Genomic DNA, 20,319 nt, shown 5'->3' with positions numbered 1-20,319 from the left:
AGCCTACTCTGCCATTACCCCCACTTACTACCATTATCATGGAGGGTCGAGGAGTCCTCGGGTCTCTCCCCTCAGCCTCTCAAGGTCTACATGCCAGCCCATCCTAACAGTTCCCTCAACTGCAAAATATCCCCCAATTCCAATTTCTAAAACTCAAAAGGAATTTTAAAAGCCGCCTTTTCTATTTACTTCTGGTCTTTTTTCAATTGTGGGCCATTTCCTTCATTTCTCTGTTGTAGGAGGGAATCAGGGGTCTAGTATGTGACTTTATCAGAGTTTCACCTCAGGTCACAAGTCCTCACGGAAGGTGGCCTTTTGTTCCCAGGGGAGCAGCCAGTCCCCATGCAACCTCCATGAATGGCCCTGGTGATGGGTCAGGAAATGACTGCTGGTCACTGGGTGATTTAGGAAATGGGCATCAGCTCTGGTGATTTTCCCGGTGTTCTTTCCAAGGCTGCCAGGCTCATGAATAAGGAAGTGTTTTCCTACCAGCTGAAACTGAAATAGGGGGGGTTAGACTAAAACAATTAAAAAAAATTTAGTGTGGCCAACCCAGACAAGCCCTGTCTCAGTGGTCAAGAGACTCAATGGTAGAAGTCTGGATTGTAAGCCGACTCTCACCACTGTTCTGTTTGCTTAGATGGAGGAAATACCTAATACAGAAAATGCTTGATGATTGCCCAAGGAAGCCATTGAGAAATAATTCTGAGCTACAGTGGAAAGCCTATTAAGATGGTAACTAGAGAGAAGAGGTAATCTAGGAGAAATCTTACATTTTAGCAAGCAGAGCAGACTCTAAAACTCTTTCTTTTAAAAAAAATGAGTAGAAAAATATATAGAAGTCCCTTTATCCATTTTCACAGAAATTCTAGGATAGAAGGAAAAAGTACTCCTCATCCCTAAACTTGCTGTTCCTCCAGGTTCTATATCTCAATCAGTCAGCACCCCATCCATCCAAAAATCTAAGCCGAGAGGCTGGGAGTCACCCCTCATCCTTTCCCCTACCCTGTCTGAACCATCAACAAGCTCTATCATTCTCCCTCTGAGACAGTTCCTGGATGGTCTACTCTCTCCAGCTCCTCTGCCCTCAGTCAAGCCACGAGCATTCCTGGAAGAGGACATTAGTCTCCTCTACCCAACTCACTGTCTGCACTGCCCCAGTCACCTTGCTGATAGAGAAAGCTGACAGTGACCCTCGGCACCAAGACCCGCGTCAAACCCTCCAACGGCTTCCCTACACTCTTACGATGAAATGCAAACCCCCTCCCACAGCCCACGAGTTGGCCTGCTGGGTCTGGATTTGGCTTCCTTTTAGAGACACACTCTCCTCCTGGCAGTTCGCAGAAACTGCCAGGCTCTCTCCAGCCTCAGGGCTCCATACTCATGTTCCCTCTGACTGGAACACTTGTTGTCTCCCCTTCTCTTTGTGCCTGTAGGTGGGGCAGGGACCTTGTCTGCCCTGTTCACCACTCTTTCCCAGCGTCCAACATGGCACATGGGACACCGAGGTGCTCTCTGCATAATCAAGGCATTGCTGAAGAAGCCCGACCTTCCATAATCAACTTAGTTCCCTTCATGTACTAATGTCGATTACAGAAACAGCCATCTTACAAGCAGGTTGTGATCTAAAGTATTTTGGGGAGTCACTTTTTTTTTTTTTAATAAATCCTAGAGCAAGGTTTCACAATGTTGGCACTATTGACATTTTGGGCTGGACAATCCTTTGTTGTAGGTTGTAGGATGTTTAGCAGTATCTGGCCTCTACCCTCTAGATGCTAGTAGCACTCGCCACCCAGTTGTGACAACCAAATGTCTGGAGACACTGACAAATGTTCCTGGGAGAGGGAGGACTGCCTCTGGTTGAGAACCACTGATCCAGAGAAAAATTAGAAATGGGTGGTTAGGATTTTAATTCTGCACACAAAATGCCTAATTTACCCATACTTTGTCTGAATCACACGAGAAATAATGCATCTTAATACAGTATTACCAACCACGATTTGTACCATCATTTCAGTGGGAACATGCAATCCAAATCCCTAGTAATGTTATGAACCACCACGGAGGGGTTGGTTGGTCCATCCTGAGACTCTGCTTAGCCTTGTGCATCTGTGCTCTGGGTGATGTCTGATATCAAACAGGTAGCAGAGATGGTGGGGAAGGAATAGGAGGTCAGAGAAGAGTTGGCGGAAGGATGGGGCTCCTCATACCTGATCCGACCTTCCACCTGTGTCTGGTATATGAAAACAGGAGAGAGAAACAAGATATCACCTTAGTGCTTCGGATCCTTCCTGAGAGCACCATCCCACAGAATCCTCAGGCAGTTGATCATTCTCTTTCTTCTCACGGTGTAGCACAACCCAGGAATGAAATGTGAAGGATGGACTCTCAATACCGCCCTAACCCCCTGTCCACTGCCTGCCCCTTTGACTCATGTGACATTGTTACTGAGTTTGGAGCGCCTCGTCAGGAATGCAAAATGACTTCCTACTTTTACCTGCCACACTGCAACAATATTTTCAATTATTGGTTAAACCGCCAATGCCCCATGAGTCATTTAAATAAATCTCACACGTATGAAATAGTCAATTGTGTTCTCAGAGCAATTCCCAGCTGCAAAAATAGAGCCACACGGAACATATTTTCTTCTGCAGCTAATTGAAAATACTGCACATATAATGCATGATTTAAAGCACCCAGGAGGAATTTCCATTTGCATTCCCTATTTTAAAATGTACAATCAAGTGTTGTCTTAAAGCGCTCTGCACGGTTAAGTCAATATTGCTTGCCCGAAGCCCCAACCACTCCTAAATTTTCACACTACGAATTGATGAGCTGAGGTTTTCAATGCTCCGAGTGACTTTTAAAACAATGGCTTTAATAGGGCTGCGTTTCCCAAGAAAACAAACATTCCTAGACTTGACTGATTCAAACCTCTGTGGCACAGAGAAAATCTCCAAAACAGTAGCAGGATGCCTGCAGGAGGAAGGGACTGCGTATACCATCCTTCACTAGCGAGTCTGAGCTGTGATCTCCTATGTGTCCACAGCACTGCCCTGGAGTTAGAAAGGATGCTTCAGTGTTCTTGATGCTTGAGCAAATGGTAGCTGGGAGAGTCTGTGGCGATGAAGAAAGGGGCTGTCAAAGTGACAGGTGCCAAAGAAGGAGTGCCCCAACTCCTGGGGTCCTCAAAAAGGAGAGTTACAAGATTCATGACCATCTTCCATTTCTTTCTTTTTTTTTTTTTTTCCCACCCAAAGCCCCAGTAGATAGTTGTACATCATAGTTGCACATCCTTCTAGTTGCTGTATGTGGGACGCAGCCTCAGCATGGCCGGAGAAGCGATGCATCAGTGTGCGCCCGGGATCCGAACCCGGGCCGCCAGCAGCAGAGAGCACGCACTTAACCGCTAAGCCACAGGGCCGGCCCCCATCTTCCATTTCTAACAGAGCTTTTGAGGTTGCACAAATACTCCTGTGCCTTCCTAGTTAAGGAAACAGTTCCTGAGGTCCTACGCCACAACTCAAGCACAATGGCAGAAACTACAAAGATGAAGCGAAAGCACAGCCTGACCTTAAGAGCTACAGACTAACAGAAGACAGAAGTATTTAAAGGACCAAGAAACAAGGTAGGACACGATAAGAGTCTTAAAGAGTTCCAGGCAAACGAGGAAAGTATCAACCTGCCTTTACGTTACACGCAATAACATTAAATTTGATCATCAGCGTCCCTCCATACAGCAAATTAGTAAGAAGAGGGGAAAATCAGAAGAGCAGCCATAATTTACCCTAAAAGCCAAGACAACAGAGCGACCAGCAAAGGCGGCAACTGACAAGTGATAAACTAGTTTGAATCTAGCAAAGAATTAAAAGCACCAGAATTTAAAGTCAAATAACACAGTGGACAACTGATACATATTTATTGAATGAATAAAAGTGCTACTCACAACTTAGGGTTATTCCTTAGGTATGCAAACTTTTAACCCTTAGCTTTTGTTCCACAAATTAAGAAATAGAATTAGAAATAATGAAAGGACTCAGAAATGATCTATTTCAATAACCTGTCACCAAGGGCTAATGTCTTATATTATCTGTAACTAAGAGATAGATATCCCCAACATTTGGGGATGAAGGCACCTACTGTGTGGAACTCTTGATAATACTCAGCCTCCTGTGCTCTGATGGACTAGAACTTCTCTACAGGCCATACGAAACTAACCCAGGTTGGGTTCTACGGCTTGAGCCATCAACTATCTCATTTGCTTTCCTATTGTACTTATCAGTTAATCTTCCCATAACAAGTGGGCTTCCCATGAAGATTTTATTGATGTGAGGAACATGCTAATTGGCCAAGGGACCATCTTTTCATTCTTCCATCTCTTATGAGTCTGGAAACCGTTAGTCTTTTTGACCTGCAACAACCCTGGGGGTCCTGACAAAATCTAGTTTTTCTTCTATGCTTCATGCTGTGGATTCCCCTAAGCGATGCCATCTCAAGAGAGCTCACCTAAGCAGTCAGCTTCTCTGACATCATGCAAATAAAATGCAGCACCATTTGGTGACCCATCCTGTGTTTTTTCTTCTCCCTTTGGCACCACTGAATATTTGTTGACAATCTTTTTCTCCAGGGCAAACGGAGGGAAGGCAGGAAAGTACCGAGTGTGTGTTACAGAATCTGAGAAGAAAGAAGGGAAAGGAAGAGTACAATGTAGTCCTAGCAGCTTCCTAGCACACCTGCGTCTCCAAGTAGGTTCATTTACGCAGTTCAGGAATGAATGGTTCAGGAAAATAGAGGGAGCCAACATCTTTCCTACCCTTCCTCCAAATATATTAAAGGTTGCAAAAAAGGGATTCTAGCGTGGACACAGCAATTATGTTCTATTTTTCATTAGATGACCAGGGATGCTTTGAGATAAGTTTTGGCATCCACAGAGGTGATCCTGTGATACCTGGGTGTACTTTCTTCTCTTCCTTCTCAGGTTCCCACTCCAGTTCTTGTAACTAAGTCCCCCCTCTGCCCACACTTGGTGCAAGAGACCCAAACAGGTCTAGTCCATCCACATCCTTCTGTGTAAGTTCTTGGCATGTATTACAAGAAGTAAGACAGCTAACAGAGAAAGTTGGGAGTGCGTCACGAGTCCCTGGGTCCCTCATTTTAATTTTGGGGGGGAAATTAAATGAGAGAGACATCTTTCAAAATAAATTAAACTAGTAAATAAAAATGTATGTATCTACAGGCACAGGATGTGGAAATACTCCTAAAGTAGGAAAAGGGAACAAGGGATGGGGAAGACAGACAGTTAATAACTTCCACTTTAAGAAGGGCTCATTGGCTTTTATCTCCAATTCTTTGCTTGCTTCTTTGAGTACAAAGAGTTTGTAAACAAATAAAATCCCAAAGGAATATTTAAAAAGATGACCACTTTATATTTATGTTTTCCCCACCAGCAAGCAACCATCAAGCCAGCAAAGTCCTGCAAAGCTTAGAAACCATCTGAAGTCAGGAAGCACATTCCAAACTTGGCTTTAGTCACCCAAATACTGAGGTTCTTTCTTTAGCCTGATTAACTTCTCTTGCTGATGTCCCTGCCGATGCCTTCTGCAGGGATCTGGCGAGGGGAGGGGAGGTGTCCACTTTAACACAATTGTGGAATAGGCCTGTTGTCTAGTCCCAGGCCTGCCTGCATCAGGTAGATCACATACCTGCTCTGTGACTCAGTTTCCTCATCTATAAAATCAATAGTAACCCCTCTCCCCCATCCTGTACCTCAGAAGGTTGCTATGAAGATTGCATGAGACTCTGTCCTGGGAAATGATGTGACAACTCTTGGGCACCATAGAACACCTCCTCATAAGACCAGCCTTTTATACCTCCCTATATCCAAAGCTAAAGCCAAAGAACAGGAATTCTGGAACTAAAAATCAATGACTTAATGAAGTTCTCCTTCCCACCTTTGCCAAACCTCCACTATAGGATACTGTACAGAGGAGTTTTTAGGGGTGAAGGAAGCCCAGACTCTTTTTGTCATGAAGTCACATTTTACAGGGGGAAAACATCTCCCCGATCTCTCACAGCCAGTCAGGGAGACAATGTTCACCAACAATGGAGCTGGTGAGTAGCTGCACAGGAGGTGGCAGCAGGGGGCATTGATAAAGCTCCTACTGTGCGCACAGCCCTGTGAACATGTCATCTCACTCAATCTCACAGGGGCCCTTCAGCGTACAGTTGAGGTAACCGAGAGGTTGAGTCATCTGCCCATCTCACACAGCAAGAAAGAGGCAAGAGACCACATGCATATGCCCACGACCACGAGACAGATGTTGCCAGGGGCTCCTCCCAGAGAGAGGGCAGAGATGCTCCCATCGCCTGCCTCTCCCTTGTCCAATCCATCTGGGTCCTTTCTCATTCCCTCAGAGCTCAGGATTGGCATCAGTCCCGTTCCCGAGCTTTCGCCTCTCCTTTTGCTCCCAGATGCAGAATGATGTTTTCAGCACATCTGACGACCCTCTCCCACACTGTAAGAGGGACCCCTTGTTCCAGTATAAAGTTCTTTATTTCTTTAAGTTTCAATTACCATATGTGCTTGAATAAGACAGCCCTCCTCTTTTCCCAACGAGAAGATCCACAATACCTCCTCCTTCTGCTACCCAAGTTTTGGTCAACCTGACTAAGTAAACTTTACGACAAATACATGAAATAATATATATTATGATTTAGAAATAGTACTTTTCTTTCCACGCCCACCTTCCATGAAGCAATGTAATTCAGGGTTTTCCCAGACATCTTCTACACGCCTGTCAACACTTTTTGAGTCGTCTAACAATTTTCCCAAGCACATCATCTCCTTTTCTTCCAAGTTGCCTATGATACAGCGCTTTTCAAATCTCTGTGTGACACTGTCACTGAAAAATCTATCCTACACCATAAGAAGACCTGCACAGAGCATCAGGACAGTTGTCCTCATAGGTAAAAATATAGTCATGATCCCCACAGCATGTTACTGAGTGTATTACTTTTTAAAGTGACCCTTAATAGTCTTGACAAAATTTGACTTGACAGCGAGTAGCAAATCCATTTCCTCTTCTTCCCAAACATAGAGCTAGACTACATTTCCTAGTCTCTGCTGTAGGTGGGAATGACCATAAGACTGCAATGTAGTCAATGAAATGGGAATAGAAGTAAGGCATGCCACTCTCAGGCCTGGCCCATCAAGATCTGCCATATGCAATCCTCCATGATCTTTCTGCTTCCACCAGCTGGAGGCTGACAAGCACCATGCCCTTGGAAACTGCCTGTTACATAAAGCAGAGCCATAAGATGGAAAGAGGCTGGGTCCCTGAATCTCTAGGTTTGAAACAGACACACCCATTTTGGGCTTTATGCAAATGGAAAATAACCTTCCATCATGGTCAAGCCATGGTACATGTTTGGGTTTACTTGTTAGAGCAACTAGCATTACCTTACCTGATATGACATTCAACATTTGGCAATTGTGAAGTCATGACCTCAGGAATAATTACTAAAGCTGTATTCAATTCCTATGTTTTTTTTTTTTTTTTTTTTTTTTTTTTATTTATTTTATTTTTTCCCCCCAAAGCCCCAGTAGATAGTTGTATGTCATAGCTGCACATCCTTCTAGTTGCTGTATGTGGGACTCGGCCTCAGGATGGACGGAGAAGTGGTGCCTCGATGCACACCCGGGATCCGAACCCGGGCCGCCAGCATTGCAGCGCGCGCACTTAACCACCAAGCCACAGGGCCGGCCCCCTATGCTTTTTTAAAAACACTTTTTCATCTTGCAACCCCTATAAGCATTCATCTTAAGTACTGATAAAGGGGATTTCAGGCTAATGTGCCCTCCTCATCTGTCCTCAACCAGTCACTCATGAGTCTCATCCATCCAGTGATTCTGGTGAACTCTGACTAAGAAACTTATCAGGACCTTTGTAAAATGGAAGATTCTGTAAGGACCCTAATATACAGCAACTCCCTCTTTCTCTGAGTAACAATTTTGGGAAATTTTTCACTTCGTATTAATGCACACATTTGTAAAACTAGGACACTCTCTTTTTCACAGAGAAAATTCGACGTTTTAGTGCCTTTTAATGACTTACTAAGGCAACACTCGGGCAACATTTCAGCTTGTATATCCTGACCCAGACCCAAAAGAGAGCAGACCTTAATGCAGTTTTGTACACTCCAGTGTCTTGTAGTATTTAATGAGAGTAAAAATTATGAGTATTTAATGAAAGTAAAAATTATGTGCGAGTAATGTTTCACACCTTTCCAAAGTTGTCCACTAAAACCTCATCTTCTTTTTAAGAGATCTGATCTCTCCTTGTGAAGGAGTTATCTCTTTGTATTTAGCCAGAGAGAGCATGTCAGAGACTGAATGGCCAACTCCTATTATTATCGGTACAAATCAATAAATAGTAATTCTACAAAATGTAGGGCAAAAAGGGTTTTGTGGAGAGTAACATGAAAGAGAAAAAAAAGGACTGCGTTACCCATGAGGGCTATCTGGACATTCGTGTTTATCAGCCACGTGCCAACAACTCACATTGCGCAGACTCACCTCTGCACACACTACCATTAGGAGAGACTGACAGTCAAGAAACGTCTATGTGTAAGGGGCTTTAGCATTAGCGCTGCTGAGCCTCCTGGACTCCTGGAGAGCTGGGCATGACAGCCCTCATTTCACAGGGGAAGAGATCGAGACCTGGAGATGGTCCATCACTTGCCCACATCTCTGCCCCTCATGGAGCCTCCGGGTTCCTCATCTACGGAACAATCTTGGGCTGCCAGCCTTTCAGGGCTGCCAAGAGGATGCAGGGAGGCAATGCACGTAAAGCGCTCATGGCCCATGGCTCGTGCTGGCGCCAATGACTGCTCCTGTCATCAGGGTACACACTGTCTCCTGGAGTCCTTTCAGACACAGAGGGAGGGGAGAGGACTTCCGTGCAGCCTTCCCAATGATTCAGTCCACACCGACCACTCCACTGTGACCTCCTGAACATCTCATTCCTAACACTCATTTTGGCAGATTATTGACCCAGTGCAGCACTGAGGGTCAGGGTGACGGATCTGCTCCAGTGGAAGAATAGTCTGTCACCATGGCACATCATGATGATAAAAAGCAAACCAATTCTGAGGCAATTTCACTATTGTGTTTAAATCCTCTGCAGACAATACACCCCTTATTGCCTCCCCCCAGTACAGTGAGCCACTGTTCTAGATCAAGTATCTTGGATCATTCAAGTATCATGGGTATGCCTTTTCTATCTAAATATATAAGCTCCTCCAAGGTCAACCTGTTTTGTGGATACTTCTGTGTCCCTCAGAGCACCTATGACAGAGTAAGTGCTCAAATACCAGCTCTTAAACTGAATGCCACCCAAATACAATAGGGCTGCCACCTTCTATTCCTCTGAAGTCCCGCGTGGGGCAGATTCCTCAAGAGTAAGTCTTGAGGAACCTCTGTACTCTCTGGGAATAATCTTCGAGAACACAGGAGTAAACAACACAGAGAAAAGGAGACATGAATCAGCCAAGTGGCTCTAAGGAATGGATGGTAACAATCCCCAAGTCAATGGGGCATGCAAGTGGGAGCTAATCAAGGGTGGGTGACAGGTGACGGCAGTTCTGTCACCAAATTGTACCCAGACTTGGCATCTGGAGAGGTGACAAGCAACAGGAGCTGAGATGTGAGTTCTCAAACTGCCATGGCCCTGATCTTGCCAAGGGACTTACGTCACTACACTTCCCATTTCCCTGCCTGTAAAATGGGGACAACACTGTCTCTCTCTGCAAGGAAGGTGACTTCCCCATCATCTCCATTCTCTAGCTTTGGAAATAGAGCGCAGAGAGAGAAGGATTTTGCAGCCACAAAACTACTAAGTGTAGATCCCGGGTGTAAACTCAGGTTCATCTGACTCCCAGATTCATCCTCTGTCCAGCAATGTCCCGATCGTTCCTCTGTGGGATTCCCTACTGTTGCTCAGCCACCTCTGTTTCGCCTCTGTCTTTCACTGAAAACAATGTTTCAGAATCAAAATTTTCCACTGCCAAGACACACAGATCTGGACTGAATATCCTGGGGGGAATCTCAGAAGGGTGCTCTGCACACCTGAATCTCAATTTTCTTACCTGTAAACTAGGACTCATCTCTACCTTACAAGGGCTCTTAGGATTCAACACGACCATATATAAAATGTGCCTAACAGTACTTGACACACTGACGATTCATGATCTTTCATTCCCTTCCCCGCTTTCAAGCATCTGTTGAGCAGGTGCTGTGGAAGGAGCCCAGAGGATAAGAGAGACCACAAAACCCTTGAGGGCTCCTAATGGGGTAGACAAGACACACACAAGTAGAACACAAGGTAGGGAGCAAGACAAAAGCATAATTTTGCCATTGTACATGTAAAAAATATATGTACTTACCCTACTCAAAGAAATGTTAGGCTAATAAGTGATATACACATATGGGAACAGCTATGTTTTCCGTGCTTCCTGAATGAATTCACATGAGTATGATTAGCACTTTGATATTCATGATTTACCACCTTGCTGCACAAGAACAGGTTTACTATGAATACTTTGGCATCTCTGGTCAATCCTCCAAATTGCTATTTTAATTAACAAGTCATTAAGAAATGAACACAGGTTTGGCATAAAATGATAGGAGTCTATCAGTAAATTAATTTCAAAGAGAAAATCCACACCTTTAGAAAGAAAGCTCTCTTTACGATTAAGTCATCACACAGAATCTCCCTGGCATCTCCCATGCCACTGTCCGAGGAACAATTCAGGTGTGGGCATACACTGAGTGCTGTAGAAAATCCCAAATGAATATTTGCCCGTAAAATCCTAAAAAATCATAGTAATGGCAGCAGAAAATACATTTCCTATCTGGGAACGTTTGCTGAGGTTAATGCAACATTCAGAGAACTCTTTTGTAAATTGAGGGAATCAAATCATAATTAAATGACCACATGTTTCAAATACATTCAGCATGTGTTTAAGCGGTTATTTATGGACATCACTGGATACAGCAGAATGACTAGTTCACAGTCTGAAAAACCAGAACAAAAAGAGAAGACTCTGGATGCTACACCTGCCAAGACCAAAATATTAAACCAAATAGATTGTTTCCTACAGCACAGACATTTATTCATTCTTTATAACTAACATTTCAAAAAAAGCGCACTCAGCCTGACAGGGCTAGCCTCCAATGCACCCCTAGAAAGACCTCCTGGTAACACAGCTCACACAGGTGGAGTAAGAGGGAGTTTACTTCACACGTCGGCCATCCTTTGCTCCACGGCCAGTACGGGAAGAGCCGGAAGCCTGCGGGGACAGATGACCAGCTGATCACTGGGAGTCCTGCCCACCAAAAGCATTACAGGAAAGGAGTCTGGAAACCAAGCAAGCGAACACACAGAGCAAGTCACTCATTCAAAGACACAATGAAAATGTGAGTCCCGGAGGAGGTAATGCTCGCCTGGACTACTGTGACAAATGCAACCCCACTGCCACCTTGTGCTCTGGAAGTCAGCTCCATTCAGGCCCTGTGCTCAGCACCTCAACTGTACTCACCACTCATCCTCACAACACTTAAGATGTTGTTACCTTCATGCCCAACTCACAGATGAAGAAACTGAGGCTTGGAGAACTGTAGTAAATTGGCTATAGCCTCCTGGCCTCCAGCTAGTAACTGAGAGAATCTAGATTCAGATCAAAGCCGGTTGACCTCCAAATCCTCCGTACTCTTAATTACTACACTACACTAAGGCAGGGGAGGAGGAGGAGAACAATACACACTATTTAGATGTGACAAACTTTGAAATAAAGGTAACTAGAAAAAAAAGAACTATAAAAAGAAAAGTTACATCTCAAACAATGTTCTAAGCTAAGTCTCCACACATTCGTGGAGTTCAACCAGGCATTTTTTAAAAATCATGCTTCATCCAGCTCAGCCTAAGTTATTCCCTTGGACTCTGGGTAAATGCACTCTACCTTTTCAATCTAAGTGTCAGTAGTAATTTTAGATTTGAGGCCCAGAAAAAAAACAAGTGTCTAAGGAATGAACTGGGGGGCCAAAAACATAAAAACATTACTTCAAACATAACACCAAAATATAAAATCTTTCCATCTTGTGTGTTTTGGTTGTGTTACTGAAGGATATGCAGCAAAGTGAGAAGCTGGTCTTTCGAAAGGAGCTACATTATTTGACAGGAATTTCTTTTTGAGAAGTTCTAAATATTGATGAGACACAGATCTTTAAACATCCACGGTATCAGCTCACCATTCACACTTTTACAGACCTGGGTTTGGGGTCTGGCACCGACACACATAGCTTGTATGTGTGACCTGGACACTTCAGTTGCTCCCCATTTTTCTTTCTCAACCGTATGGGTGGAATGATATTAGTATCTGTCCTACAGGCAGGCATGAGGCTCAAGGGGACAACAGACGGCCTCCGTCAACTGAAAACAAATACTAATGGCAGTTGGGGTAACTTGCCTGTCTAGTATACCCCTCTGGAGACTCCCTCCTTTCCTGACCACAGGCTTGAACATGTGATTCAGACTTTGGCCAATCAGAGTCTCCCATTCCCTGGACCACAGCCATTGGTCTAGGGAAAGGCACATGACCCAAACTGAGCCAATCAGAGTGCCTCCCTAGGATTTTTCCAACTGGAACTGGCAGGAAGCCTCTCTTTCTTTGATTATAAGCCTAGAGCCACCTGCAGTTATGATCCCTGAGACAATGAAGATAACCTAAGAGAACCAAGATAACCTGCAAAGAGACAAGAGACACGGAGGGAGAGAAGAGAGTCCCAAGGCCCTGAGACTCTGGTTCCAGTCACCTCCAGGGCCAGAGGCACCTCTGCCATGCTTCAGGGTCAGCAGTGTAAGCCAAATTCCCCTTTACACCCCATGTTTTTGCCTCAGTTATTTTGATTCAGGTTTCTGCACTTGTAACCAAAAGATGATGCAGTAGTTAATAGCTCATACAGTCCGAACAGTGACCAAATCCTCAGTAAAAACAATTTCTTCCTAAGTGGATTCCTTATTTTAAAAATGGGGGAGAAAATTTAGTAGAGGAAGGCAACACTGCCATTATTTATATAGCATTTTCTCAAAAGAAAAAGAGAAAAATCTGTTTTCATTTGCAGTTACCTTATTCATTTCTGAGTGGGCTTCTTATTTGGTGTTAAACTCTCTCACATACGCACACCTGCTTTCAAGATTTGGTCCATAAAAACTTAGCCTAAAAACAAGTGGTTATTTTTTCTATGGCTATATTAGTTGGCGCTAAATGGAGAGGGAAAGGGGGGAGAAAGTGCTGATGCTATTTTGGGTATGCTCTTAAGAGAAATTCCCCAGGTTACCAGAGTTCTCACTGTGGGAGAGACAGGGGGTATAAAACCAAAGCACATTTACCAAGATTTGCAGCCACTACAAGAAATCCTTTCTGCCTTTTCATGGGATTTTTTTTCCTTAAAATCTCCTCCACATTATCGTCTTTCTGAGAGTTAACTGATAAAAATAGAAAGGCACAGTGGATTCTAATTCTCGAATTATATTCTGAAGCAAAGGGCAAAATCTGAGGTCAAACTGAAGCAAGAGCATGGGGTGTTCCTGATCTGATCTTCAACTAGGGTGTCCACTCCAACCTTTGAAGGAATTCAAGGATGAAACTGGGGATATGTTTGTCAAAACACAGGAATGGAATTACAAATAGAGGCTTGCGTAGGCTTGGTGGCCATCTCCATGCACAAAAAGAGCCCGAGAAGGAACGCCAACTTCTCTGGACAGGGCTTACATCCAGAACCAGAAATCTAACAGCAGAATAAGGGGAGAATCATTGACTTTATAAATAGACTTGGCCTGTTGGGTAAAAGGCGGCATTTCTCAAAGGAGAAATAAAATCGCACTAAGCTTTCGGTGTTCTTGGACGAATTGTGAACTTATAGATAAGAAATAACCTAAAGATGTAGGTTATTGCATCTGACTCCACTCCACACCTAAGTGTTCTTTTAAAAAAACCCAACATTGATTTTCAGATCAGACATGCAATCTATTCATGAGGAAAGCTGGTTTTGGAAAGAGAAGATGGTTCCATTTATGGGTGGAGACAGTGGTTTACCAAGAAAATCCAAGTATATGGGACCCAATTTATTTAACATTTTAATAAATGCCTCCAAGTGAGAATATCAACTAAATCTTCATGTTGGCCTTCAGTGCTATTTCTGAGTACTAAAGAGGAAAGCTGAATGATTTCATAGGTTTAAAAGAGAGAGAAAGAGAGAGAGAAGCACTTCATGTAAAGATAAAACAATGCACTTTTTAAAATTTCATCTAGACCTGATATTTATGAGACAGCTGAATCAGAAAGGAAAATAAGCCAAGAAGTTATAGGGTCTTTTTTTTTTTTTTTTTTTTTTTTGGTGAGGAAGATTGTCCCTGAGCTAACAGTTGTGCCAATCTACTTCTATTTTGTATGTGGGACACCACCACAGCATGGCTTGATGAGCAGTGCGTAGGTCCGTGCCCGGGGTCCGAACCTGCGAACCCTGGGCTGTCGAAGCAGAGCACGTGAACTTAACCACTACGGCACCAGACAAGCCCCTATAGGGTCTTTTTAATAAGACATCTTTGATATCAGTATTTCAACATGCACATTGTATAGACAAGGAAATTAAGTTCTAGATGGTCACCTATACAAATGGTTGGTGGCACAACCAACCAAACTCTCTCCCAACCCAGGGTTCTTTCCACCAAACTTGGCTGAAGACATTAGCCAAAAAACCACCATGGCAAAAAAAATAAGAGGCCAGCAAGAGTCCACGCATCACCATCCTTGAGAAGGTTAATGGAAATAAACCAGAAAGCATTCTCCTACCTTGTGCAAAGCATCAAATGTGAAGTGCAGCCCCGCAAAAGGACCTCAAGGAAGGCAGAACCAAGCCAAAAAGGGTTCAGATGAGGGTAACTGAAGTGAACACAGGCACAGAAGCACTTCTGTATTAGACTTCTGCTTTTTTCTAAATAATATTCTATCTATCTCAAAAGACATGGTTGATCAAAGATTTTTTTTAAATGTGAAGCTATATATTAAATGCAGAAATACTGGAACCAGGCGTAGAGACCTGGGAGGAGAGCCCCCCTTTATGCCTGAAAGACAAGCACTCTTTCATAAACTGTGCAGAAACTTGTGAAAAACATGAATATGGTTCAGTTCAGACATCCATTGAATGCTTTTGGGTCACGCACCACCGCTGGTGCAAATGAAACTAAAACACAGACACGTCTTCATGGTGCTTAGAGTCTCGTGGGTAAAGCATGTTGCTATAACTCAGTAACTGCCATCAGAGAGGCATCTACAGGGAAGCATGTACGTGTGTATGCAAGCCATAGAGGATTGGGGGTAGTGATTGCCAGGTAAGACTTTTTGGAACGGGTGATACTAAACCTGAGTCTTGAAAGGGGAGAGGTTAGCCAGACAATGAAGACAGAAGATGGAGAAAGAGAATTCCAGGGAGAGGTCCAGCAGGAGTAACGGCAAGGAGGCATGGGCAGCACCAGGGTGTGAGGAGTCTGCAGGAAGTTCAGTTGTGCAAGAAAATAAAGTTTTGGGAAGGGCACAAGGTAGGGAGGTGGGAAGGGGTTGAAGAAAACTTAAGATTTTGTCAGGTCATTACAAATGGCCAACAACCTAGGGAGTCCCTGGGGAGCAGAGTGGAGCATTGTGGAAATTTCCCTGGCTGAGTGCTGAGGAGTTCTGGGCCGGGAGTGACCTTGGGAACACACTGTATGACCCTGGGGACCATGTGTTAAATGGGGCCCACCATGTTCCGTGGGGTGAGGGCTCCTGGGACAGCCCACACCTGCATATTTACAGACTCCTCACTGCTCTTGGGATGTGGAATCCACCCTGCCCCATCTCCTCCCAAGGGGGTTGTGAGAAAGTGCGAGGGTGGTGAGGTCTATGCAAATGGTTTGTAAACAGCAGAGACCGCATCTCAACACAGGTGAGGTAACGCTAGAATTATGCACGAACCGCCCTCCTTACAGAAGTTCAAAAGGATTTTGCGAAACTCATAGAACACCGCACAAAGGCAGTGGAGAGCTCATCTTTCAGTCTGAGACACCTAGCATGTGACACAACATAGCCACTCCTTCAGAGTCGGGGTTTGTCCCACAGGCAAGAGGGGGGCACTGATTTTTTATCAGGAGGGACACAAGCAGATCTGGATTTGATGGGCAGGAGGAAAGTCACTCCAGGAGTAACTCAGAAGATGGTTCAAAGGGGAGCAAAACTCGGTGTGAGAAACCAGGCAGGAGAGCGTGCAGCAAGCCACGAGGGAATCAGTCTGCCGATGGTCTCCTGGCCTATGGTCGCTAGCTCACAAGCCCTGGGGGGCCAGGAGGCTCTTATAAATGAGGACCACAAGTCCAGGGGGAACCAGAAAGCAAGAAACCTCCAGCGTAGCCGGGCACTGGAAACTCCATGCCACCCAAGTGTTGCCACACGGGAACATAGGCCTCACGTTCCAGGTCTTCTGATTTTTAAGAGAAGCTATAAATCCACGTGACATCTTAATATTTCCAAATAGTAACTCAATTTATGTATACTTTGTTCAGGCCAATGACACATCTGTCAGCTGGAAATGGCACACTGGCCACCATTTTGCCACTTCTGGACTTGAAAGCAGGGCAGGGCCAGCGTGACTAGAGCGGAGGTTTATGGGATTGCGCAGCACAGGGAAGCAACAGGACTTGCCAACCGTCTGGAGGTGGGGAGTGCCGCAGAGTCTAGCATCGCTGCGAGATTTCTGCGTTAACACCTTGGTGACTGGTGGAGCCACCACCAAAAAAAGAAGAGACAAATGTTGGCTAAGGATGAAATGGGTATGGGGTGGACAGTGAGAACTAAAATCAGTATTAGACGTACTGTGGATTTTTTGCCTAAAGGCCATGGATAAGCCCACTAGACTGTAGGTAACTAGCAATTACCAACTGCCAATCTGGGACTGACTTTGCACTGGTGCTAGTTGAAGCCGTGGCACGTGGTTCACCCCAAGACTCCATACAGAGCAGAAGAGGGGTAAGAACAGAGGCCTGAGCAACCCCAGGAGGTAGCGGAGATGCCAGGGAGGCAGAAGCAACCCAGGAGAAGACAGCAGCTAGGGAAGGAAAAAGCATCAGAGAGGAAGAAAAGATCTGCATCCAGTGCTGCAGAGAGGTCCAGAGAGCATCCTTGGGATTGCTCAGTTCAGGAATCATGGGTCTTCTCCTACTGTGGGGAGACTGGCCAGTATGCAGAGAGCTCAGAAGGAAAGGAAGACTGGGGAGTGTTAAGTCATTTAAGAAGCCAGGAGAGACATGTGGTCACTGGAGATGAGGTGGGGATAAAGGGACAAGGGAGGTTAAGGCATTTTTAAAATACTGTTAAAAAAGAAAAGAGTTCATAGGGAGAGACTGAAGATAAAAGTGAGAGAAGCGAGTAAGATTCCTTAGGAGGACTCTGGGCATCGCTGGAGACATTGGGCACTGCTACAGGGAGGCCCTTCTCTCGAACCTTCTCTACGTTCCCCCACCCCAACTTGATTCTTCTATTATTCTACCCTATTCATTTTTTATCATACATTTTCTCATATCATAATTATATTTGCTTCTTGTCTGTTTCCTTCCACAAGAATGACAGTTCCAAGAGAGCAGAGACGTGCAATATTTACCATACATCAGGGCCTAGCAAAGCGCCTAGACACAGTAGATGCTTAAGGAGATTTCTTGGATGACTGGGTAAGTTTGGAAGAGTCTGTAGGGGGGAAATCGGGCGACACATGGAGAGATTTCAATCTGGTGGCCTCCACTTTCTCGGTAGAGTGGGCCATGAAGTCACCCGCCAAACTAGAAGGAGGGAAGGGAAGAGATCGCCTGTGTTGAAAAAGAGGTTGCAATAGGAGTACCAGTTTGCAACCTAGAATGAAGGAACCTGTAGTTCAGAGACGCTGAGATGCTGAAATTTCTGATTTCAGAAGCTGAGCATCTCTGGGCAAGGGCAAGACTCGGATTTTGTTAGAGGACTCAGTCACTAGAGTGAGTGGTGGTCACTGTATTTGATACGGGCAAGGAAGTGGGAACTGAGAGCTTCCCCCACAAGGACTTTGGGACTAGAGGAAGAGAGAAAACCCATGAGCCAAAGTCCCCCATGCTGCGGGGAATGACTGGCTGGCAAAGGATGGCCACAGAGAGGTGTAGCTGGGACCTGGCTAGGTCAACCACCTCATTTCCAACTCTACCAACTCAAACAATCTCTGCTAGTATTAATCACCCACATGTGGAAATGAAAATTAACGTCCTTTGGAGACTGAGTCATTTCTGTCCTTTTAAAATTACACTAATATGTGAAGTTCATGGGAGGCAGAGACTTTCTGCACAGATTCATTTTTTTTTAGAATAAAAGACAGATGACTTCTTTATGACTTTCAGTAATTGCCCTGCACTGTGCAATATTTTCAAACATGATTTTAACAAAGAATCAAAACTTGGGGGTTGAAAGAAACCTTAGATTATTTAGGCTAACACCTTCCTTTGCATAGCTGAAAAAAATTTTTGCTGAAATATTGCAAACAGCACACAATTACTGATTTAGATATGCAGATAGTGTTAAAATTATCTTCAATTGTGGAAGTGCGCTTTAGATAGACAAATTAGCAATGCTTACATTTCTTCCAGTTATCTGTGTTCAACTTTGGATATAAAATCTCCAAAGTGCAAAATTATCACGTAAATCGTTTCTGAACAGTGCAGAGAAGTAAACTGCTTCCTGGATTGAAAGAGGAAGTCAAACCTTCAAACACCTTTTTATGTGGATGCTAAATATAAGAACGTTCTCTGCAAAGTAGTCAAAGCAAGGCATAGCGGCATCGGAGATTTCTCGAGAGGCACACGCGAAGATTCTTTTTCGTTGATTAAAACACTAACACCTTCAAGAGCATCTTCCATCATACCTGAAGGTGGAGTGCTGTCTTATGTAATAGAAGCCTTCCCTCCCCGCTCAGATTGTGGGCAAATTCAATACCTAATTCCGCCCAGAATTTCTGAGTACTTGCACCTTACCTGTAGTCACTAATCGGCATCGCAAATCCCATTTCTACAGATGATGAAAATAGCAAAGACCTGCTCCGTAGGGTTAAATCGGTCGCCAGAAGAAAATTTAAAGCCTCTCCCCCAAACCACTGGTCACCCCCACCCTGCTCAGGCAGTGGTAACAAGTACGAGAACGGTCTTTCCCTATCGGGGCGGCGCACACGCAAAGTCCCGGGTAGGGGACGCCCGCGAGTACCTGGGTACCTCAGGTTCAGGGTCACGGGCGCCAGCCAGGATGGACCGGCAGAAGCCCCGCCGGTCCCCGGACTCCCAGCTGCGGGCGCACCTGGACGCCACGGCCGGCGCGGCCCCTCCTCGCCCTGCCCGGGTCCTGCGCGGGGTCCCCGCGGGCACCGGGCGCGCAGACAGCCTCGGCCCAGGCAGCCAGAGAAAGTTCCTCCGCCTCGACGCCGGCGCCCCGGGCCCCGCTCGCCCCGCAGCCCCCAGGCCGGGCGCAAGGTCGCGGCGCGCAGCCGGCGGCGCGCGGAGCCCGGGGAGCGTCCCCGCGCAGGGGGCAGAGCCGGCCGCGCCCCTCCCGCCCCCGGCGCCCGGGCTCGGCCGCGGGGCGCGCAGCGCGTACTCACCGGCCCTCGCTCGCGATCCCAGGGGGCGGCCGCGGAGGGCGGCGCGGCCCGAGCCGGAGCCGGGTGTCGGCGGGCGGGGGAGTCGCAGGAGGGCGGGCGGCGGCGGCGGCGGCGAGCAGGGTCAGGGCAGGGAAGAGGCGGTGGCGCCTGCGGACACCGCGCAGCCCGAGCAGCCCGGCAACCCCACGGCGCGAGCTGGGCGGCCTCGGCGGCGGGGGCTTTATCGCCGCCCGCCCCGCCCCCGCCCCTTCCTGCCGCCCCCGCCCCCGGCCCGCCCCGCCCCGCCTTCCCGCCGCCTCCTTTGTGTGCCGGCGGGCCGCAGCGTCCCCGCGCCGGCTCCCCGGGACGCCCCGACCCCGGCCGCGGCCTCGCGGGGGCCGCCCCCAAGGGGTCCCCGTCGTGGGGCTTCGCCCAGAAAGCGCCGGGAGGAGCGCCGACCCCGAGGTGCGGCGCCAGCGGGGGCTGAGCTGCACGTGGGTCGCCGGGATCCGGGGTGTGTGGGAGGGGGAGGGACTCAAGGGCTAGCGGCGCGTCTTTGGGATGCAGGGCAAGTCGTCTTGCTGCCCCCTGGG

General features: G+C 46.3%; 1 protein-coding gene across 2 annotated transcripts in view; it reads right to left on the bottom strand.

The window, feature by feature from the left end:
• SERPINE2 (serpin family E member 2) overlaps positions 1-19,954 on the bottom strand; it is a 60,172-nt gene extending 40,218 nt beyond the window's left edge. The window contains exon 1 of one of the 2 annotated variants that reach the window (XM_087424760.1): positions 19,748-19,954. The gene's annotated coding sequence lies outside the window, so the exon portion shown is untranslated. The remainder of the gene's footprint in view (positions 1-19,747) is intronic. The other variant, XM_087424761.1, reaches the window with a different exon arrangement.
• Positions 19,955-20,319: the final 365 nt, after the last annotated feature.

This window comes from Ceratotherium simum, chromosome 37 (genome assembly GCF_057802395.1).
Source record: "Ceratotherium simum simum isolate JZ-2026a chromosome 37, ASM5780239v1, whole genome shotgun sequence".
Taxonomy (NCBI): Eukaryota; Metazoa; Chordata; class Mammalia; order Perissodactyla; family Rhinocerotidae; genus Ceratotherium; species Ceratotherium simum.
The sequence above is the reverse complement of the archived record's forward strand: the minus strand, read 5'-3'. Positions and strand labels throughout refer to the sequence as shown.